At 42.3% G+C, this 21575-nt stretch overlaps 1 protein-coding gene across 1 annotated transcript in view; it reads left to right on the top strand.

Moving 5' to 3' along the window:
- Positions 1-21575, top strand: part of TMEM63C (transmembrane protein 63C) — a 220666-nt gene that overhangs the window by 73978 nt on the left and 125113 nt on the right. The gene's annotated exons all lie outside the window — the stretch shown is intronic.

The raw sequence follows: 21575 nt of genomic DNA, 5'->3' as shown, positions 1-21575 counted from the left end.
CTCCCCCAATCCATAGTTGTGAGAGATATTTCCTTCCTTTCTCCCCTAACTTGTCTCTGATGTCACCTTTTGTGTCTATCCTATATCTGTTTGGATTTTATCTTGGTATGAGGTAGAAGATGTTGTTCTAAACCAAATAGCTGCCAAACTGGTTTCCAGTTTTTTTCCCCCAGAAGTTTTTGTCAAATAAAGATTTCTCACATCAGCACTTGAGATCTTTGTGTTTATCAAACACTGTGTTTGTTTGCATCTGTATATTGTTCCCAGTCCCTCATTAAGACACTTTTATACCCATGCTTTTTGTATTCTGTTTCCTAGAGGCAGCTAAATAGCAACGTAGATGCAGTAGTTTGCCTGGAGTCAGGAAGCCTTGAGTTCAAATCTGGCCTCAAGGTACTTAGCTATGTGACCCTCAGACAAGTCATGTAATAGCTGACTGCCTCAGTTTCCTCAACCATAAAAAGAGAATCATGGGGCAGCTAGGTGGCACAGTAGATAGAGCACTGGCCCTGGATTCAGGAGGACCTGAGTTCAAATGCGGCCTCAGACACTTGACACGTACCAGCTATGTAACCCTGGGCGAGTCACTTAACCCCAAATGCCCCAACAAAAAAACAAAAACAACAACAACAACAAAACAAACAAAAAAGAGAATCATAATAGTACCTACCTCCCCAAATTTTTGTGAGGACCAAATAAGATAGTATGTGTAAAGTGCTTTGAAAAACACTTGGCATATGGTAGGCACTTAAATGTTTCTTTCCTTCTTCTGTTGTTGTTCTTTGACCCAGACCTAATCCACTGCCTTCTCACCCCCATCATTGCCCCATCCTGGCTTCTAGCTTTCAATTAAGTACTGTGCTGCCTAGAGCTTTCCTGGAAAAAAGCCCAGACTAAGTCTCTTTACCCAAGGAGAAGAGTTTTCTTTACTCAAGTGGGATGGGACAGAAGCTTCCTGTAAGAGGAAAAAACTAGGAAACCCGTGGTTAAGCAGGCAGTGTGGTATAATGGGAAGAGCAGTGAGTTTAGAGTGCAAAGACTTGAGTAGTTGATGGGACTTTAACATTTTTTACCATAACAGTTCTTCACCTCCAAAATTGGTACCTACCTTACAGCATTGTTGTTAGGATTGTTGTTATTATTGTAGAAGGTATCATTATGGGAAAATAATCTATTGCCTTTTGAGCCTTTACATCTTGGATATTAACTCTCTTTCTCTCTGTGTCTCTCTCTCTGTGTCTCTCTGTGTGTCTCTCTCGGTGGGGCAATGAGGCTTAAGTGACTTTCCCAAGGTCACACAGCTAGGCAGTGTCTGAGGCCAGATTTGAACTCTGGAAGATGAGTCATTCTAATACCAGTCCCAGCACTCTATCCATTGCACCAATAGTAGTAATTAATAACAACAACACAACTAATTGACATTTCTATAAATGCCTACTACCCCTAAGTGCTTTACACATATTAACTCATTTGATCTTCACAACGATCCTGGGAAGTAGATGCTATCATTATCCACTTTTTACGGTTGAGGAACCTGAGACAGATAGAGGTTACCTGACTTATCCAGGGTCACCCTGCGAAAAAGTGTCTGAGGTCAAATTGGAACTCAGGTTTTCCTGACCCCAGGCCCCGTGCTCTATCCACTGCATCACCTAGATGTAGGATGCTGATTTTGGTCATTAGGATCAGGGCTCTGCAATGATTATGGAAAATACGGACATGACCATAGACTAGATCCTGGACTGGTATAGTTGAAATGAATTTCAGCCCCCCAATCTCTAATTCACTTGGGGACAAGTAGCTAGAAAGACACAGAAAGCACAGAGATACAAAGAAAGGCAAAAGACTCCCTGCCCCAGGGGCCAGGGCGTAGTGAGTCAGGAGCATGAAGGAAATACAGGAAGAATCTGTATCCCAATTTTTGAACCAGAGGATGTCCAAGCCCCTCCCTCATGTTACCAATGAACAGACTGAGTCCTGGAGATGGTAAGTATCTTATTCAAGGTCAGACTGCTTATCCGTAACTTCTTTTTTTTCCCCATGGGGCAATGAGGGTTAAGTGACTTGCCCAGGGTCACACAGCTAGTAAGTGTCAAGTGTCTGAGGTCAGATTTGAACTCAGGTCCTCCTGAATCCAAGGCCTGGTTCTTTATCCACTGTACCACCTAGCTGCCCTTATCAGTAACTTTCTCAATAGCCCTTGAGAAGTTAAATGGCTTTGCCCTAGGTCACACAGCCAACTAACTACCTGCAGAGGCAGGATTTGACCCTAACTCTCCTAACTCCAATCAGTGTGCCTCTCTATGAAAGACCTAGAATAGAGAGCTCTCACAGACTAAGAAACGGACTGTTGTGGTCCAAGCAATAGCTGTACTGAATTTCCCAACCCCTCTTTTTTGCTTCCACACCCACTGTCAAGTATGAGGTCCAATAAGATTTATGGGCTAAGGAGAGAGGGAGCTGGAAGAGGAGGGAGGGTATGTAGAGAAATTGGCCTGAAAAGAGCCTCTCCCTAAAGCAATGGGTGGTGAGCAGAGGAGAGAAGCTTGGTGGAAGCCAGTGGCTGCAACAGCTGCTTGGCTTTCTTGGTGTCATTCCTACCCAGGATTCCAGAAAAGGCCTCAAACTCTCATTGCTTTTATTTTATTTATTTTTTTGTTTGTTTATTTATTTATTTAATCAATTAATCAATCAATCTATATATTCATTCATTCATTTATGTATGTATGTATGTATTTATTTATTTATTTATTTTTGCAGGGCAATGAGGGTTAAGTGACTTGTCCAGGGTCACACAGCTAGTAAGTGTCAAGTGTCTGAGACCGGATTTGAACTCAGGTCCTCCTGAATCCAGGGCCAGTGCTTTATCCACTGTGCCACCTAGCTGCCCACCCCCCCTCATTGCGTTTAAAGATTTATTGAGGCATTTTGTTTTTACATCCTAGAATTTTCTGTATATGTTGCACTAGCCTACCCCACCCTACCCAACAACCAGTGTGCCTCTTAGATAACAAAGAAAGACAATTTAAGCAAACCCAATTGACATAGCACCCACGTTTGACAATATATGCAGCATTTGCACCCATAGTGTACTACCTCTCCAAAGAAAGGAAGGAGTATGCACACTCATTTTGAATATGACCTCCTGCTAAGAGGTAGCATTGGCCCAGTGATTTCACTTCACCCTAGTAAGATATCTCCTCTGTCCCCAAATGAAGGAAATAATAGAAAAGTATCCCCACCCTCATTTTCAACCTCTATCCCCATCCCATCCTCTATTCCCCTTCCAATCCTTATCTTCAACTCTATTTCCACATTCCTTTATCATCCCACTATTCCTATCCTAATTCAATTTCTTTCCCATCAACCTCATCTCTCCCATCCCTACCCTATCCTGACCAGTATTCTTCTTCCCCCACCCCAATAGGATTCCCAACCCCTTCTTTATTCTTCTTTAAATCTATGGCCAGCCCTCCTGGCACCTAGACAGGAGAGATTAAATCCTTCCTCCCCTCCAGAGATCATCAGCCTGGCAATGGAAGAGTTGGACACACAGAATGCTTTCTTAGGAGAGACAGGAAAAACCCACAGAAACTTAATAGACCTCAATTATATCATCACTATAGGAGAACAAGGATAATACCCCATTAATTAGACTAGGTTCATTGCTGTGTGCATGGGGGACATGGTTTGATTATAACAAAAAGCTTTATGTGGATTTTGTTGGCATTTGAAGACAAGGGCCATGAAAGGTCTGTCAAAGCTGTCTCTGTCTTCATTCTTCCTCTGAATGTCTCTACTTTAGAAGATCAGGCTGAGGAATTACACATCCAACCTGTCCAGGGACAATATATGTTGGGGCTATAACATGTTTATAAAGTGTTTTCGTGTTTATGAACTATTCCACTGATCTACTCTCCTAATTTTTAGGGAAGATAGAGTATGGACTGATTATTACAGAGTCAGCTAGTTATCTCTCTGGATAAAACACTGCACCTTGAGTCAGAAAGACCTGCATTCTAGATGTGTGGCCCTAGGTGAGTCAATTTACTTCTACCTGCCTCTGTTTCCTCTTCTGTAAGAATTGGGGGCAGTAATAGCACCTATCTCCCTGGCTTGATGTGAGGTTCAAATGAGGTAGTATTTGTAAAGCCCTTTGCAAACCTTAAAGCACTATAGAAATGCTAGCTGTTGTTATTTCATGGGTATAGGGAACTCTTTTTCAAAGTAACTCTCCCTATGAGTTGTGAACTTATTCAGCCATTCTGGAGAGAAACTTGGAATTATGCCCAAAGAGCTATAAAACGGCATATATCCTTTGACCCAGCAATACTACTACTAGGACTGTATCCCAAAGAGATAATTGATATTAATATTGCTCTGGGGCAGCTAGGTGGTACAGTGAATAAAGCACTGGCCCTGGATTCAGGAGGGCCTGAGTTCAAATCCAGCCTGAGGCACTTGACAAATACTAGCTATGTGACCCTGGGCAAGTCACTTAACCCTCATTGCCCCCCCCCAAAAAAGATATATTGCTCTCCTTCTCAATGGACAGGGGAGGAGCTGAAGTAAAAGAAATTTTGGAATTAAAGTTTTTTTTAAATGAATGTTAAAAATAAATTTTAAAAAGAAGTTATATCATTGTTATCATTATATAAATTGTTCTCCTGGTTCTGCTCACTTCACTGCATCAGTTAATATAATTCATACCAGGTTTGTCTCAATTCCTTCCTTTTTGTCATTTCTTATGACACAAAAGTATTGCATTACATCCATATACCATAATTTAATCAGCCACTCCCCAGCTGATGGGCATCTCTTGAGTTTGCCATTATAGAAAAGGTAGCTATAAATATTTTTGCACATATAGGTCCTTACCCTCTTTCTTTTTTATCTGAATTTTCCATTTTCCTCTGCTTTCTCATTGATTGATTGTGAGGCCAAATTCAATTAAAGTCATCAAGCATTTATTAAACACCTACTGTGAGGCAACATGGTGTGGTGAGCTGACCTCAAAACCATGAAGACTTGGGCTCAAGTGTGGTCTCTGATCCATGACAGCTTAATGTCCTTAAGTAAGTCATTTAACATCTCACTGCCCAAATCAACTCTCTTAAGATTATAAATTGCATGGTATAGAAGAGTTCCAGGGAACTCATGATAGAAGAGGATCTCCAAATCCAAGAAAAAAAAAAAAGAACTGTGGAGTATAGAGGCTGAACGAACCATACCATTTCTTTTGTTTTTGGTGCTATTGTTTTTTTCTATTTTGAGGTTTTTCATCATTGCTCTGATTTTTTCTCTAATAACATGACTAATGCAGAAATAGGATTAATGTTATTATGTGTATTATATATATATATATATATATATATATAACCTATATCAGATTACCTGCTGTCTAGGGGAGGGGGGAGGGAGGTGAGGGAGGGAGAAAAATCTGAAATTGTAAAGCTTGTATAAACAAAAGTTGAGAACTATCTTTACATGTAACAGAAAAAATAAAATACTTTATTAATTTTAAAAAAGATTATAAATTGCAGAGGACATGCTAATCTTCTTTGGCAGTAGGAATTATTCACCTGCAGCTCCTTATACTGATGAAATCATTGTTTCTGACCAAATACAATATGGGAAGTACTTTGCTGGCCTCTGGTGGTACAAACGCAAAACAAAAGGCAATTCCTGCCCTCAAAGAGATTACATTCTACTGGCTAGATACAACATGTAAACAGATTCATATGTGATAATTTCAGGAAGAAAGAACACAAACAGCTGGAAAAGGTGTGGAATTTTATGTCAGCGGACCTGGGTTCCAATTTAATTTATGCCATTTACTACTTGTGTGACCCTGAGCAAATCAGTTAACCTCCATTAGCCTCAGTTTCCTTGTATGTTAAAAGATGGATGGGGAAGGTAAAGGAAATAAGTATTTATATAGTGCCTGCCATCTATTAGACACTGTGCTAGCCACCCGCTTCAGCTGCCTTCATGACTTCTGGAACAAATTGTTCTCACCCACTCATTCTGCCCCAGGATGTCTTCACATGCTTGGGGTAGACGTCTCCCTAACTCACTGATGGGTTTGAGGCCTGTCAGTTACCCTCAACCTGGCTTAGTTCATCTGTGGAGATGGTTTTACTGGGGTGTGGCTGCTGAGAATGCTATAGCTTCTTAGAGCCACAGGTGAGAACTGAGTGAAAAGTTCTTATCAAAGCTGAATGAGCAACCCTGAAAAAGGGCTTGGTAGTCCTCACATCAGAGAGGCTAGTCCTCCCTGAACACCCCAAACACCCATGGGAAGTAGGAACTATTATTATCCCTAATTGAGGAAACTGAGGCAGGTAGAGTCTGGGCTTGAATGTGAACTGTGGTCTATCTTGACTCCAGGTCTGGCACTCGATCCACTATGGTACCAGATGACCTCAAAGGTCTCTTTCAACTCTAAACCTATTGCCCTATGAAGTACAGGAATCAAGAAAGTCTCCCTATAGGAAATGATACATTACCTGAAACTTAAAGAAAGCTGGAGATCGTAAGAATCAGAGTTGAAAAGGGAGTGCATCCTGGGTGTGCACAAAGGCAAAAAGGCAGGAGATGATAACTTTGGCTAACAAGACATTTAGGCATGTTTGTCTGGTCACAGTGAGGAGTGAAGAATGACTTCTCTATCCCATGTACTCCAAGTGGGTAGAAAAATACCTTGGAGTCCCCAGAATCAGTGCGTGAATAATATTAGTTCATCTGCCATGATGAGATACCAGATCAGTTGTCCTAATTGTTCTTTCTCAGTTATAAGGTGTTTCCTACAAGTGTGTGGAGGGACTTAGAGAAGGGTGGGAAAGAGAGATGGGGGCATGTTTCACAAAAACATTTGAGAGAGAAAATTCATAAGATCACAAACAGAACCAGAAAGGACCTTGGGGGTCATCTATTTCAACCCTTCATCTTACAGAAGTGGAAACTAAGGTCCATAGAGGTTAAAAGACCTGCCCAAGGTCACACGGTGAAGTTGAGCTGACATTCAAGCCTGGGTCATCTCATTCCAAATCCAGGGCTATTTGCATGCTACCACACAACCTCTTGGTCACAGAGTTGGATGGGATCTCAGTGGCCATTTAGTTTAATCCATACCCAAAGGAATACCTATTAAAACCCACTTGATGAGTGGTCATCCAGCCTCTGCTTTGATTCTCTCCAAGAATGGGGAATTCACCACCTCTGGAGGCAGCCTATTCGACTTTTAGTTACCTTTAATTCTTAGGATTTTCAGGGTGAGCTTTTACACCTTGGAAACTGGCAACTGCTACAAATCAGGGCTTATTATTTTGTTGATTGTCTACAAACTTCAATCAAGCCTAAATTTGCTTCTTTGTGACTTCTTCTTTTTTTTTTTTTTTTAAGTGAGGCAACTGGGGTTAAGTGACTTGCCCAGGGTCACACAGCCAGTAAGTGTTAAGTGTCTGAGGCTGGATTTGAACTCAGGTACTAGGGGCAGCTAGGTGGCGCAGTGGATAAAGCACTGGCCCTGGATTCAGGAGTACCTGAGTTCAAATCCAGCCTCAGACACTTGACACTAGCTGTGTGACCCTGGGCAAGTCACTTAACTCCCATTGCCCCGGGGGGGGGGGGGGGGGGGGAGATGAACTCAGGTACTCCTGACTCCAGGGCCGGTGCTCTATCCACTATGCCACCTAGCTGCCCCGCCCCCATTTTATCATTCTTAACCTAGAACCTGTGAACTTTTAAAAATATGTTGATACCTGTATTTCAATATATTTGGTTTCCTTTATAGTCATATATATATATATATATATATATATATTTAATTTTATGCATTTAGAAACATTATTCTGAGGAGTGATCCCTACCTTTACCAGACTATCAAAGTTTTACATGGCAAGAACGACTGGATCAGAGATATGACTTCTAGAATAAAGTTCTCTTACCCTCTTCACTCCCACACTAACCCGTGGTTTTAAAAGCAAAACAAAACCACAGCACCTTCCAAAAACCACGGAGGACCTTTGACCCTTGATTGACAGAATCTAACTAATTAAGGAAGCATGCCCATGGTTGTGAACAAAAAGGGAAATCCTAGAGCAGGATGTCTGAATTAAATGAGGGTATTTAATACCACAAAAGGACAGCTGGTGGTGCAGTGCAGATAAGTGCTAAGACTACTCAGGAAGACATCTTCCAGAGTTCAAATCCAGCCTCAGATGCTGGTTGTGTGACCCCGGACAAGTCACTTAACCCTGTTTGCCTCAGTTTCCTCATCTATAAAATAAGCTGGAGAAGGAAATGGCAAACCACTCCATCATGTTTGCCAAGAAAACCCCAAATGGGGGTCATGAAGAGGCAGACTTGATTAAAATGACTGAACAACAATGAAAGTGGCCCCGTTGCTTTACAAGGTTGATACTGAAGGAGAAGGAAGTTGAAAAGAAACAGGAGGTTTAGAGAGCCCTGTGGGTTCAGCTGAGGTTCAGAGAGAAGGTGAGAAGAGAGCTAGAGGGAAGTGAGGAAGTGCTAGGTCAGACCGAGGGCTGAGCTCATCGGAACCCAGCAGAATGCCATGATCCCAGAACACGGGCAAAATTAGTGCAGGGCATTTTGTAAACAGAGCCTGGGGATATTAGCTGTGCTGAAGTTTCAAGGGCTTCAAGGAGACTGTTTTCCAACTGAATATGAGGAGACCATCTTACAGTCTACTTACTAATCTCCAGGAAGAGAAAAGGGTCTTCCTGAGGCTGCAGATAAAGTACCTAGAAAGGGCAGGGACTCTAAGAATTGGGATCTTTATAATGGTCAAAATGACTTATTCGCTCAAAGTTGTTCTTTTTTTTTTTTTTTTTAAGTGAGGCAATTGGGGTTAAGTGACTTGCCCAGGGTCACACGGCTAGTAAGTGTTAAGTGTCTGAGGCTGGATTTGAACTCAATGGATAGAGCACCGGCCCTGGATTCAGGAGGACCTGAGTTCAAATCCGGCCTCAGACACTTAACACTTACTAGCCGTGTGACCCTGGGCAAGTCACTTAACCCCAATTGCCTCATCAAAAACAAACAAATGAACAATAATGTACAATGTTCTCTTGGTTCTGCCTAGAGAAGGGATGTGCTGACTGTAAGGAGAACCAAACAGAGACACTTAGAGGAGACTCATTAATGTTTTTAACGCTTCCCTGAGCTAATTAAGGAATATGAGACTATGTACACGCAACTTACCTAATGTAGTCTATACCCGTGCTTCCCTCCAACTGGAACTTAAAACAGTTGGCACCCTTAGGCTGACTATGCATTGGTTGTGCTTCAGAGGAGATGGTGGAGGAGGGGAGAAACCACCAGAGAAGAGAAAGGGTAGTGTAGAAATATTTTTTTTTTAATTTTTTTTTTATTGAGGCAATTGGGGTTAAGTGACTTGCCCAGGGTCACACAGCTAGTAAGTGTTAAGTGTTTGAGGCCGGATTTGAACTCAGGTACTCCTGACTCCAGGGCCGGTGTTCTATCCACTGTCCCACCTAGCTGCCCCTAGAAATATTTTTGATGACTAGCCTAATTTGGGGGCTAATTTGACTGGAGGACTAATCTGGGGACTTTTGACTATTTGGCTATCTGACTACTATTAACTTAGCATGGGCCATTTATAAAGTTCCACCACACTGCTCTACTTCCAAATTGATAAGCAAAATATTAAGAAGCCTCTTAACCAAATAATCAAAGCAGAGTTTATTTATGAGATACTATTGAAAATTAAGAATACAAGGAAATAAAATGTACAACCTGACTGCGTTGAGGCACTTCTCTTTCCACTGGTCTCTTTGGAACTTCTTGAATACAATAAGGGCCTTAGCCACCACTTGCCTTAGGGCACTCAGGTACTTTATTCTAACTCTGAGCCCCTTTCACTTTGTAAATCCCTGTGCTTCTAACTTTCCTCTCCTTACTGCCACCACTGAACCCCTATGTTTCTCTCTCACCAACCTTTTGTCTGTCTGCTCCATCAGTCTGCCCTTCAGCCTCTCTTTTCTCCTAGTCCTTCTTGTCTTCTCCTGTGTCCTTGTAGCCCCCTGTCTGTCTTCTCCAACCTTTGCTGTCTCCTCGGCAGCCTCTTGACCTCTTCTTGTCCGTCCCCCAAAGTCTAACCGTCAGGTCTATATATACCTTTCTTTTCTCCACTCAAATCTCAGGGCTTCCTGCGCCCCCACAGACCAAGCTAATCCGCCAGCCAGGGCTGTGGCTGGTGGGGGTGGGGGGGCAGTGCGCTCCAGCCTCATGTGCCTCAGCACAGGCTATCCGAGATCTTTCAGATAGCTCCGCTCAGGTCAGAGGGAGCTGGGGGCTTTTTTTCCCTCAGCTGTATGACCTGGTGTCTTGTACAGCCCACGGGGCTTTTTGGCTCAGCTGAAGCAGAGGGGGAGGGGCACCAGCACCTCCCACACAGAAGAGACCTTGAGGTCCTAAGGCTTTCTAATCTCAGTCTAAAGGTAGGGTCCCCAAATCAAAATAAATTTCCACAGTAGAAAGGGTGAATAGCAGGGATTTAAGTCTGTGAGAAGAGTCTTCTGATGCTAATAGGTCATGGCAACTGAAAACCTCCTAGAAAAAAGTGACAATGGGAATGGGCCTGAAAAATTTCTGGTTTTTTTTTTTTTTTTTTTTTTGGCGGAGGGGTTGCCTTGGGGACATCCATGAGGGAACTCATAGAGCTAGAGCTGAAAGGCCGTCTAGTCTACTTTCCACACTTCACAGATGAGGAAACCGAGGCCCAGGGAGGTAAAACTACTTGCTCATGACCATATAGGCAATAAATGATAAGAGGTGGATTTGAACACAGGTTATCTGATTCTATGTTTCTTGGCTGACTTCAATGCTTCAGACAGTAGCTTCTTCATCCACTGATGCAAATGGAAATACTTCTTTTTTTTTTTTTTTTTTGCAGGGCAATGGGGTTTAAGTGACTTGCCCAGGGTCACACAGCTAGTAAGTGTCAAGTGTCTGAGGTAGGATTTGAACTCAGGTCCTCCTGAATCCAGGGCTGGTGCTTTATCCACTGTGCCACCTAGCTGCCCTTGAAATGGAAATACCTCTATGATTTGTGGGATGGTCTTCCAGAGTTTGCTGGGATCAAAGGATTCATGACCCTCCGGCCAACCTAGGGCTGAGCTCCTGCACATGCATGAAAATATTACTACTAATAACTAACATTTACATAGTATTTACCATGTGCCAGGCACTGTGTTAAGCACTTGCTATTGTGATGCGCTTTTTACAGTTGAAGAAACTGAGGCAATCAGAGGTTAAGTGATTTGCCTAGGGTCGAATAGCTAGTAAGTATATGAGGCCAGATTTGAACTCAGGCCTTCCTGACACCAGGTCCAGTACTCTATGTAATGTGCCCCCTGGCTGCCAATGTCTCAGATTTGAGATAGTGTGAGATCCCACCCCAGCTTAAGTCCTGACCAGGGACAATGACCTTCACTGAGAGAAGTGATTATTTCTCTCTTGTATTGATAACTAATTCTTAATCAGGACCAAGATTTTTTCCCTCTTCTACTTCCTCATTCAGAAATCAACCAGTGCGGGAAATCTTTCTTCAAGTAAAAGAAATTCTAAGTTTAGGCTAATGGATGGATTCTTGCTCATTGTGTGTATTCATACAGGTCTAGGAAAAAGTGGATTCTCCCTTCTGTCAGAGAGGTAATATAGAAATTAATAAGTCTCTTTGACCAAGACGTGGGTGGTCCAAGTAATATACTCTCAAGAAACTCATTAAAATGAGCCCACATCTCATTATAATATTCATTCTCTCATTAATTGTTAACCAGTCTGAGTTGATTACCACCCTCAGGAACATCTGTACTTCCAAGGTCATATAAACTGTGAGCCCACTGCTATGGAATGTCCTTGGCAATTAAGAGTACCCCTGACCTTTTATTAATAAACATGCTAACCTTTTTAATAAAATGATTAAATTACCCAGAAATTATGTCTCTCAAACTTTTTAAATGTCATATCACAAAAAATCAGAGGAGAGCGGATTATAAATGTAGAGCTGGGAACGACCCTAGACATCATTCTAGTCCAACCTTCTTTCTACCCCATTTTACAGATGAAGAAACTGAGGCTGAGAGGTTAAACACTAGAACAGCCAGGCATGTCATTCAGCTCAAAAATTTGCTTTGCCCTTCAAGGAATTCTTAAATTCTGATCCTTCTAGTTAAGTGACTTGCCCAAGGTCACAAGGTAAGTAACAGAGCCAGAATTTGAACCCAGGTACTCTAGGTACAGTTCTAACACTCTTTTCACTTTACCATAGCTCTGTAAGCAGAGCTTCCCAAGACCAAGAAGGTCTTCTGCTTAAGAAACCAGGCTGTCTTCTGGGGTGGTGCAGCTTGGGCCTTAAAGAGCAGATGGGGGACTATTGGATTCTTCATTATTTTTTCTTAAAACTGGCTTCTTTTTCTGGACTTGCCCGATTCCATCAGTGGCACCAAACATTCTCCCAGATATTCATGGCTCATAATTTAACCTCTATCACCAATTTTGCTTCTATAGTACTACTTAAATCTGTCCCTTCCTTATCATTCCTATTTCTACTACCCTGATCCCAGTTCTCATCGTCTCTCACCTAGATTTATATTTATATGGCCTCCTAACCCTCCTCCCTGTTTCCAGTTCCTCCTCGTGCCAAATCTGCCTATTACTCCAAATCTGCCTAACTTAATGACCCAGGGGATAGAGTTGGGAGAACTGAGTTCACATCCTGCCTCAAACACTTCATTATCTGTATGACCTTGGGCAAGTCACTTAATCTTCAGTTTTCTCAGCTGTAAATAGGAATAATAATGGCACTTTCACAAGGTTGTTATGAGGATCAAATGAGATAATATTGTGAGGATCAAGTAAGATAATATTTGTAATGTATGTAACACAGTGCCTAGAACATAGTAGTTATTACACAAATCCTAGTTATTATTATTATCAAATATGGCCTAATTTATCTTACTAAAGCTCTGTTCTAGTCATATCAGTCCACTGATCATAGAAGGGGTTTTTTTTGTTTGGTTTTTTGGTGAGGCAATTGGGGTTAAGTGACTTGCCCAGGGTCACACAGCTAGTAAGTGTCAAGTATCTGAGGCCTGATTTGAACTCAGGTCCTCCTGAATCCAGGGCCAGTGCTTTATCCACTGTGCCACCTAGCTACCCCGATCATAGAGGAGTTTTAATAACTTCAGATTGTTTGCTAACTCCTTGGCCTGTTATTCAATACCTCATTTGGCAGGGGAAGGGCGGGGGAGGTAGGCAGGTTGAGTAGAAACAATCAACCAGCCAATAAGTTTGCTGGGGCAGCTAGGTGGCGCAGTGAATAAAGCACCAGTCCTGGATTCAGGAGGACCTGAGTTCAAATTTGACCTCAGACACTTGACGCTTACTAGCTGTGTGGCCCTAGGCAAGTCATTTAACTCTGCTCCCTGCCCCAAAAAGAGAGCTTACTATGTGCCAGGCACTGTGCTAACAATCTCAAGGAGCTAACAATCTAATGGGGGAGGCAACAAACAATTATATACAAAGCAAGCTATATACGAGGCAAATAGGAAATAATTAAAAGAGCAAAAGAACTAGCATTAAGAGAGGTTGGGAAAGGATTCCAATAAAAGATGGGATTTTAATTAGGACTTAAAGGAAGCCAAGGGAGGTCAGTAGCTGGAGTGAAGGAGGGAGAGTTTTCCAGGCATGGGTGAACAGCCAGGAGGCCATTGTCACTGGATCAAAAAGTACATGGTGCGGGGTAGCTAGGTGGCGAAGTGGATAGAGTACCAGCCCTGGAGTCAGGAGGACCTGAGTTCAAATCCAGCCTCAGACACTTAACACTTACTAGCTGTGTGACCCTGGGCAAGTCACAACCCCAATTGCCTCACCAAAAAAAAAGTACATGGTGGGGAGTAAGGTATAAGAATTCCAAACAGAACATTTTGTATTTGATCCTGGAGACAATAGGGAGCCACTGGAGTTTCTTGAGTAGGGGTATGGCATGCTTGCACTTGTGCTTCAGGAAAATCACTTTGGTAGCTGAATGGAGGATAGATTGGAAGGGGGAGAGACTTGAGGCAGGCTGATCCACCTGCAGGCTATTGAAATAGTCCAGGCACAAGGTGCTGAGAGCCTGCAGCAGAGTGGTGACAGTGTTGGAGGAGAGAAGGGGGCATATTCAAGAGATATTACAAAGGTGCAATAATAAACAGGCCTGGGGATTGGAGGGGTGGTGAGAGAAAGAAATTCCAGATAACGCCTGGGTTTTGAGTCTGAGGGACTGGGAGAATAGTGTATCCCTCTATCATAATAGGGAAGGGGAGAAAGGTATTAAGGGAAAAGATACCGAGTTTGGTTTTAAACATGTTGAGTTTAAGATTCCTGAATATCTGGTTTGAGATGTCTCAAGGGTAGTTGGAGATGCAAGATTGGAGGTCATCAGAGAGGTTTGGGCAGAAGAGGTACATATGAGAACCATCAGCATAGAGATGGGCAATTAAATCCATGGAAGCTGATGAGTAACCAGGTGAAGCCATTGTTGCTGTTCATCCTTCATTTTTTGAAAAGTACCAGTGACATCACAGAGTGATAGCTTGATTTGTGTGTGAATTGGATTTAAGTGAGGCAGAATTGCACAGTCATCAGCCTCACCCTCTCTTCCAGAGTCATCAAAGTCCAGTGACAAGACGAAAGTCAAGACAACTGGTGATGGCCTAAGATGCGGTGCATGCCTTTGGCATTTTCAAGGTCTTACCAGACTCTAAGCGCTCCATGGTGCCTTGGAACAAATTGTTCTCATGTACCATTCTGCCAGGGGAAGTTTTCACATGCTTAGGGTAGATATCCCCTTCCCTGATGGGTTTGAGGCATGTCGGTTACCCTCAACCTGGTTTAGTTCATCTGCATACTACATCTTCTTGGAGCCACAAGTGAGAGTTGGGTGAAAAGTGGACACCAAAAGTAGATGAGTAGTCCTGAAAAGGCCTCAGTAAACCCTCACATAAGAGGTGCTGGTCCTACTGAAGACCCCATACATCTCACCAAGTGAAGTAGTCTAGAGGAAAAAGAGAAACCCAGGACAGAACCCCGAGTGACACCTATAGTGAGAAGGCGTGATCTGGATGAGGATCCAGCAAAGGAGACAGAGAAGGAGTGGACAAACAGGCAGGAGAACCAGGAGAAAGTGGAATCCTGAAAACCTAGAGAGAAAAGAGGATCGAGGAGAAGAGAGTGATCAACCAGTGTCCAAGGCTGCAAAGAGGTTAAGGAGAATGAGGATTGAGAAAAGAACATTGGATTGGACATTTGACCAGATCTGTGATTTCACTAGTAAAGAAAATTTAGTATTTGTTTTACAACTTAGAGTCCTAGACAGTGGTCTGCATCTCTGAAAGATCGATTTGTCCAGTGTCACACAGCAAGTTTGATTTAAAGGTGAGGTTTCACTGCAAGTTTTTCCTGATGCTGTGGAGGGCTCTCGACTATGCCATATTGCCTCTCTAAGAATCCCATAGGAAGGATATTGACAAACTCTATTCACTACATGACATTGCTGCTTATCTCCAAATGACCTCCAAAAAAGCAGTGCATGTAAAAAGGGCGTAAGGTCCAATGAACTGCAAACTCAATATGTCAGCAATTTGATATAGCAACCTTTAAAATGCTAATGTAATCTTAGGCTGCATTAAAACAACTCTAGTGTCTACAAACAAGAGAGGCAATAGTCCCGCTGTACATTGCTCTGCTCAGACTATAACTGGAGTGTATTCAGTTCAGGTCACACACTTTTAGAAGGGATAATGCTTAGCTGGAGTTCATTCATTCAGCAGGAGTGCAATCAGGATGATGCTGAAAGGGACTCAAAATCATGCCCTGTGAGGAGCAGTTGAAGGAATTGGAAGCATTTATCCTGTTAAGAGAGGATCTAGATAGTGGCATACTCAGAAGTGTGCTCTGGCTATCCAGGGGGAAAATGTTCCTAAAGTTCAGAATAGCTAGAAGGGTCTCAGAAAACAGTCAAAGAAGAACTGCATGAATTGATGCAGGGAGAAATAAGGAGAACCAGGTGAGCAACTAATGTGGAGACAATAATGCTATATAGAAAAACACTGAAAGACATCAGAACTCCAAATAATGTTATCATCAATGGTGATTTGAGAGGGCTGACAGTGAAGGATATGTCATCTGTAGCTTCTCAGGAGAAGTGATGAAATGTACAGAATGAACAATTGATTTCTGGATGTGACCAATGTGTTGCTTTATTTTATTACAGGAGAAGGTCCTACTTGAGGTTTGGGAATGGGAGAAGAGATTTATTGAGAATCAATAGCAATGCTTTGGGGGGGAGGCAGAGAGAGAGAGAGAGAGAGAGAGAGAGAGAGAGAGAGAGAGGGAATCAAACTTTTGTTTTGTATCAAACTTGTTTTGTTTTGGGATTTTTGGTTTTTTTAGGGTTTTTTAGTGAGGCAATTGGGGTTAAGTGACTTGCCCAGGGTCACACAGCTAGGAAGTGTTAAGTGTCTGAGGTCGGATTTGAACTCAGGTACTCCTGACTCCAGGGCTGGTGCTCTATCCACTGTGCCACCTAGCTGCCCCTCAAACTTGTTTTAAAAAGAAAAAAAAGTAACTGAAGTCCTGGGGGGAAGAGAGTACTATGAAAATACAAGTCATTTCATTGAAAATAGATGCTCAAATCACACCTTAATATGGGTACTTAATATGATTAAATGGAGTTTGATTTCAATAGACTAGACTTTATAGCCCAGTCTTGAAAGAGGGATGAAGTAGACTCTGTTGCCTATAAGAAATGCTACAAGTGGGGCAGCTAGGTGGCACAGTGGATAGAGCACCAGCCCTGGAGTCAGGAGTAAATGAGTTCAAATCCGGCCTCAGACACTTAACACTTACTAGCTGTGTGACTTTGGGCAAGTCACTTAACCCCAATTGCCTCACTAAAAAAAAAAATAAAGAAATGCTACAAGCCAAACTTAAGAGACAATACAGTAGGGAAGGGAAGTTAACATTACCCCCTTTTATAGTGACAAAATTCATTTGAACTATGGCAGCTTACAGCCTGGATGCTCTATTTCTTTAGCCTGTTTTTTTTTAGCCAGCATATCTTGGGACTGGCAATTTAAATAGATTTGTTTTGTTTTGTTTTGGTTTGGTTTTTTGTGGGGCAATTGGGGTTAAGTGATTTGCCCAGGGTCACACAGCTAGTAAGTGTCAAGTGTCTGAGGCTGGATTTGAACTCAGGTCCTCCTGAATCCAGGGCCAGTGCTCTATCCACGTAGCTGCCCCAACTTAAATCGATTTTTAAAAATTAATTTCTATGTTTAATTTAATATTGTTAGCTCTTTTAGATGGGTTCAGCTACATTGAAGAGAGGCAGAGGGTTTCATTCCCTCAGGCAAAGAGGGTCCTTCTAGACTTCCCAGCTGTAGGCACAGATGGAGGGAAAGTAGTTCCTATTAGAAAAAAAAAAATTGCTTCTTTGTGGACTGTGAAGTTCTAAGTTAACAGCAGGTCATGTCCTTTGTGATGTCACTGGCTTTAGTAGCCACTTGTCAGAGGCCAGTGGAAGATCTTTATGGGATGTTGAGGATAAGTGGGCAGGGGTGACTTGACTATACAAATGGAGGGGGCTCATGACTCCCATGAGCAATCAATTTCCCTTCCCTCCACCCCTGCCTCCTTCTTCAAGGTTGGAGAAACCAGGAAGAGAAAGCGTCCCATCGGCTAATAAGAGCTGGTTTGGCCAAACCATGGTGAGTGGGGCAAGGTAGTGTGCCAGAGGAAGGGACAAATGCATAAGGATGGGGAATTGTCCCTATTGTCCCTCACAGAGGGCCATTTTTATTTCCTGGGAGGAGACCTTGGATTTGCTGTCTCTTGAGGTCCTTCAGGGTCATTCTGGGTATGAGTCCATTATGGGTCATTGCCCCTGGGCCCTAGTCAGATAGGAATGCTCTCTGTCCAGTCTGGAGAGGTAACTGCTATGGGGAGCCTCAGAACCACGGGCACACTCGGGGATCTTCATGGGATTGTCCTATAATGGGAACCAAAGATCAGGGGATCTACCTCTCTAGAAACCCACTTTATAGAGTCTAGTATGAAATCTAGACATTTAAGGGATGATTTTTTTTTCCACTTAAAATGACTATGATTACACTTTCTATTTGAGGAACCATTAGATTGTGTGGGCAGGATCTTTTTTTTTTTTTTTTTTTGGTGAGGCAATTAGAGTTAAGTGACTTGCCCAGGGTCACACAGCTAGTAAGTGTCAAATGCCTGAGGCCAGATTTGAACTCAGGTCCTTCTGACTCTGGGGCCAGTGCTCTATCCACTCCGCCACCTACCTACCCCATGGATCTATCTTTCTGTTTGTTTTTGTATCTCTAGGGCTTAGCACAGTGCCTGGTACATAGTAGGAGCTTAATCAATGTTCACTGATTAATAGAAACCAAGAATTTTCTTCTTGGGAAAACCTGATTAGGAAATGTCTCTTTCTGGAGTATTGCCCTATGAATAAATATACATGTTATTTAGAGATCCAAGCTTCTTCTCTTGGAAAGGATTTCTTCTCTTAAGAAACTTGAATAATTTCTTAGTTCTGCCACAAAAAAATACTCTAAACACTGTCACAAGTTAAAATTCTGTGCCCCAAAGCAAAATCTTTGCAGAGATGATTCCATTATAGGCTACCATGCTTTGGGGCAGCTAGGTGGCGCAGTGGATAAAGCAACAGTCCTGGATTCAGGAGGACCTGAGTTTAAATCTGACCTCAGACACTTCACACTTACTAGCTGTGTGGCCCTGGGTAAGTCACTTAACCCTCATTGCCCCACAAAAACAAACAAAAACAATAGCCTACCATGCTTGGAAAAATCCAAACCATGCACCCCTGGGGAAATCCTTCCTTTTATGGATCCCAAATCCTCACAGGGGATATAAGTTTAATGGCAACATTTTACAGGGTGTCAAAACATTACCTCCTTTAGAGTTATAAGAATTTCATTTTAATTGTTTTGGATGGGAATCTCATTTCTACCCTTTCTTTTATTATTCAGACCCATGATTTTGTGGTTATGGGGAGCTCCCTTTAGCAATGCAAATATGTAATTGCTCTGTATCTCATCTTGAGATTGAGAGGTTAAGTGATTCGTCCAGGGTTAGAGAGTCAATTAGTCAGTCAAAGAGCATTTATTAAGTGTCTGCTATGTGTCAGGCACTGTGCGAAGTACTGGGCATACAAAAAGAGGCAAAAAGCAGTCCCTGCCTTCAAAGAGCTCATAATTTGGCCAAGCTCGTTTGTGTCAGAAGCTAGATCTGAGCCCAGGTCATATGAAAAGAGCGCTGAATTTAGAGTTAGAAGTCCTATATTCAAACCCCACTATTATTGCTTACTACTTAGGGCAGCTACGTGGGGCAGTGGATAGAGTGCTGGGCCTGGAGTCAGGAAGCCCCATCTTTCTGAGTTCAAATCTGGTCCCAGACACTTCTTAGCTGTGTCACCCTGGGCAAGTCACTTAACAGTTTGCCTCAGTTTCCTCATCTGTAAAATGAGCTGGAGAAGAACATGGCAAACCACTTCAAGTATCTTTGCCAAGAAAACCCCAAATGGAATCACAGAGAGTTAGATGTGACTGAATAGCAACAGTCTGAGAGCTTACTACCAATGTGACCTTGGGCAAGTTTTTTTACCCATCTTGGTTTCAGTCTCTTTTATCTGTTAAATGAAGGGACTGGAGCAGATTATCTCTAAGGTATCTTCCAGCTTTACATTTAATAAGATTATCTCTTTGTTCCTACTGTAAATAGTTTTAGACTATTGTGACTTTTATGTTCTTTTATTTATTTTACATATTTTTCTAGCATTCTACTTCTCTAGCAACTGTTTCTTCTTCATGCTATGAGTGCAGATATGCTTGTATCAAGCCCTTCTTTCTACCTTCATACCCTTTCTAATTTTTTTTCTTTTTCTTTTTCTTTTTTTTTTTTGGTGAGGCAATTGGGGTTAAGTGACTTGCCCAGGGTCACACAGCTAGTAAGTGGTAAGTGTCTGAGGCCGGATTTGAACTCAGGTACTCCTGAATCCAGGTCCAGTGCTTTATCCACTGTGCCATCTAGCTGTCCCTGTACCCTTCCTAATTTCCTGATTCTGATCATCTATGGGCTTAAAAAACAAATAATAAATTGGACTTTAAGCCACAAAGAGCTGACTTCAAGTCCTGGCTCTGACATACCCTGCTTGTGTGACTCTGGGCAAATCACATAGCCTTTCAATGCTTTAGGCAATTCTCTCTCTCTCTCTCTCTCTCTCTCTCTCTGTCTCTCCAGGGCAATGAGGGTTACGTGACTTGCCCAGGGTCACACAGCTAGTAAGTGTCAAGTGTCTGAGGCCAGATTTGAACTCAGGGCCTCCTGAATCCAGCACCAATGCTTTATCCACTATGCCACCTAGCTGCCCCTCTAGGCAATTCTCTAAGAAAAGGGTGCTAACCTGCATTGGTAGAGAGGGCGTCTTCACTTGGGAGTTCCTTTTACCAATGAAATCACAGGCCTATTTCCTATCCCTTTGAGTAAAGTAAGTTTATATTTATCACATCTGACCCCTTTTCTTTATTCATAAAGCCATCACCTCAGTTCAGACCCTAACCACCTCTCACCCTGACTATTGCAATGGCCTACTAATTGATTTCCCAGCCTTAAATATTTCCCCACTCCAGTCTATCCTCCACACAGCTACCAAAGTGATTTTCCTGAAGCACCACTCTGATCTTTCACTCTCTTTCTCATTAAACCCAATTAGTTCCCTACTGCCTCTAGAATAAAACAGAAATTCATTTATTTGACTCTTAAAGTCCTAGACTACTGGGCCTGCAACTGTCTTCCCAGCCTTACTATACATTCCTTCCTTTTCCATACTCTACAATTCAGTCATACTCTTTCCCTAAATATATACTGGCTTCTAAGTGCAGAAGTCCTATTAGGACCCAAAGAAAGTATGAAACATATTTTCTCTGTGCCTTAGGCCTAGTCAGTCTCAATCATTTTTCCCACTTTTCCCATTTTTCCCACTTTTCTCTTTGGATATGATCCAAAAGACTTTCACTTTTGGTCCTAGGGCTTTAATAGTTTTCCCTTTCTAAACCTTCCCTGACCATTTGAGCCTCAAGTCACCTGCAACTCTCTGGTCCTTGAGCTGATTGACTCCTCAGATTTAGAGATCTGGCCCCACTGTATGTCCAATGACCTCCTGTTTTTCTGGGGGTTCTCTAGTCTAACATCTGTTATGTATTTCCTCCTTACTTCTATCAACCATATACTTCCACCACAAGAGTAGGTTTTCCAGAGTTTATTTACTCAGAAAAAGAGAATACAAAAATTCAGAAATAATATGCCAGATGTAAGGGCCAAAATTGGCATGGGGAAATTAATTGGGCAGCTCGCCTTAATATTGGGGTAAGAAAGGAGATTTTAACAGCCTCTTTCAAAAAACAAAACAGGGTTTACTAATGGGAACAAATAAAAAATGCCAG

The sequence above is a fragment of the Dromiciops gliroides genome, chromosome 2 (assembly GCF_019393635.1).
Source record: "Dromiciops gliroides isolate mDroGli1 chromosome 2, mDroGli1.pri, whole genome shotgun sequence".
NCBI lineage: Eukaryota > Metazoa > Chordata > Mammalia > Microbiotheria > Microbiotheriidae > Dromiciops > Dromiciops gliroides.
Note: the sequence above shows the minus strand (reverse complement) of the source record. Positions and strands in the feature narration are given on the sequence as shown.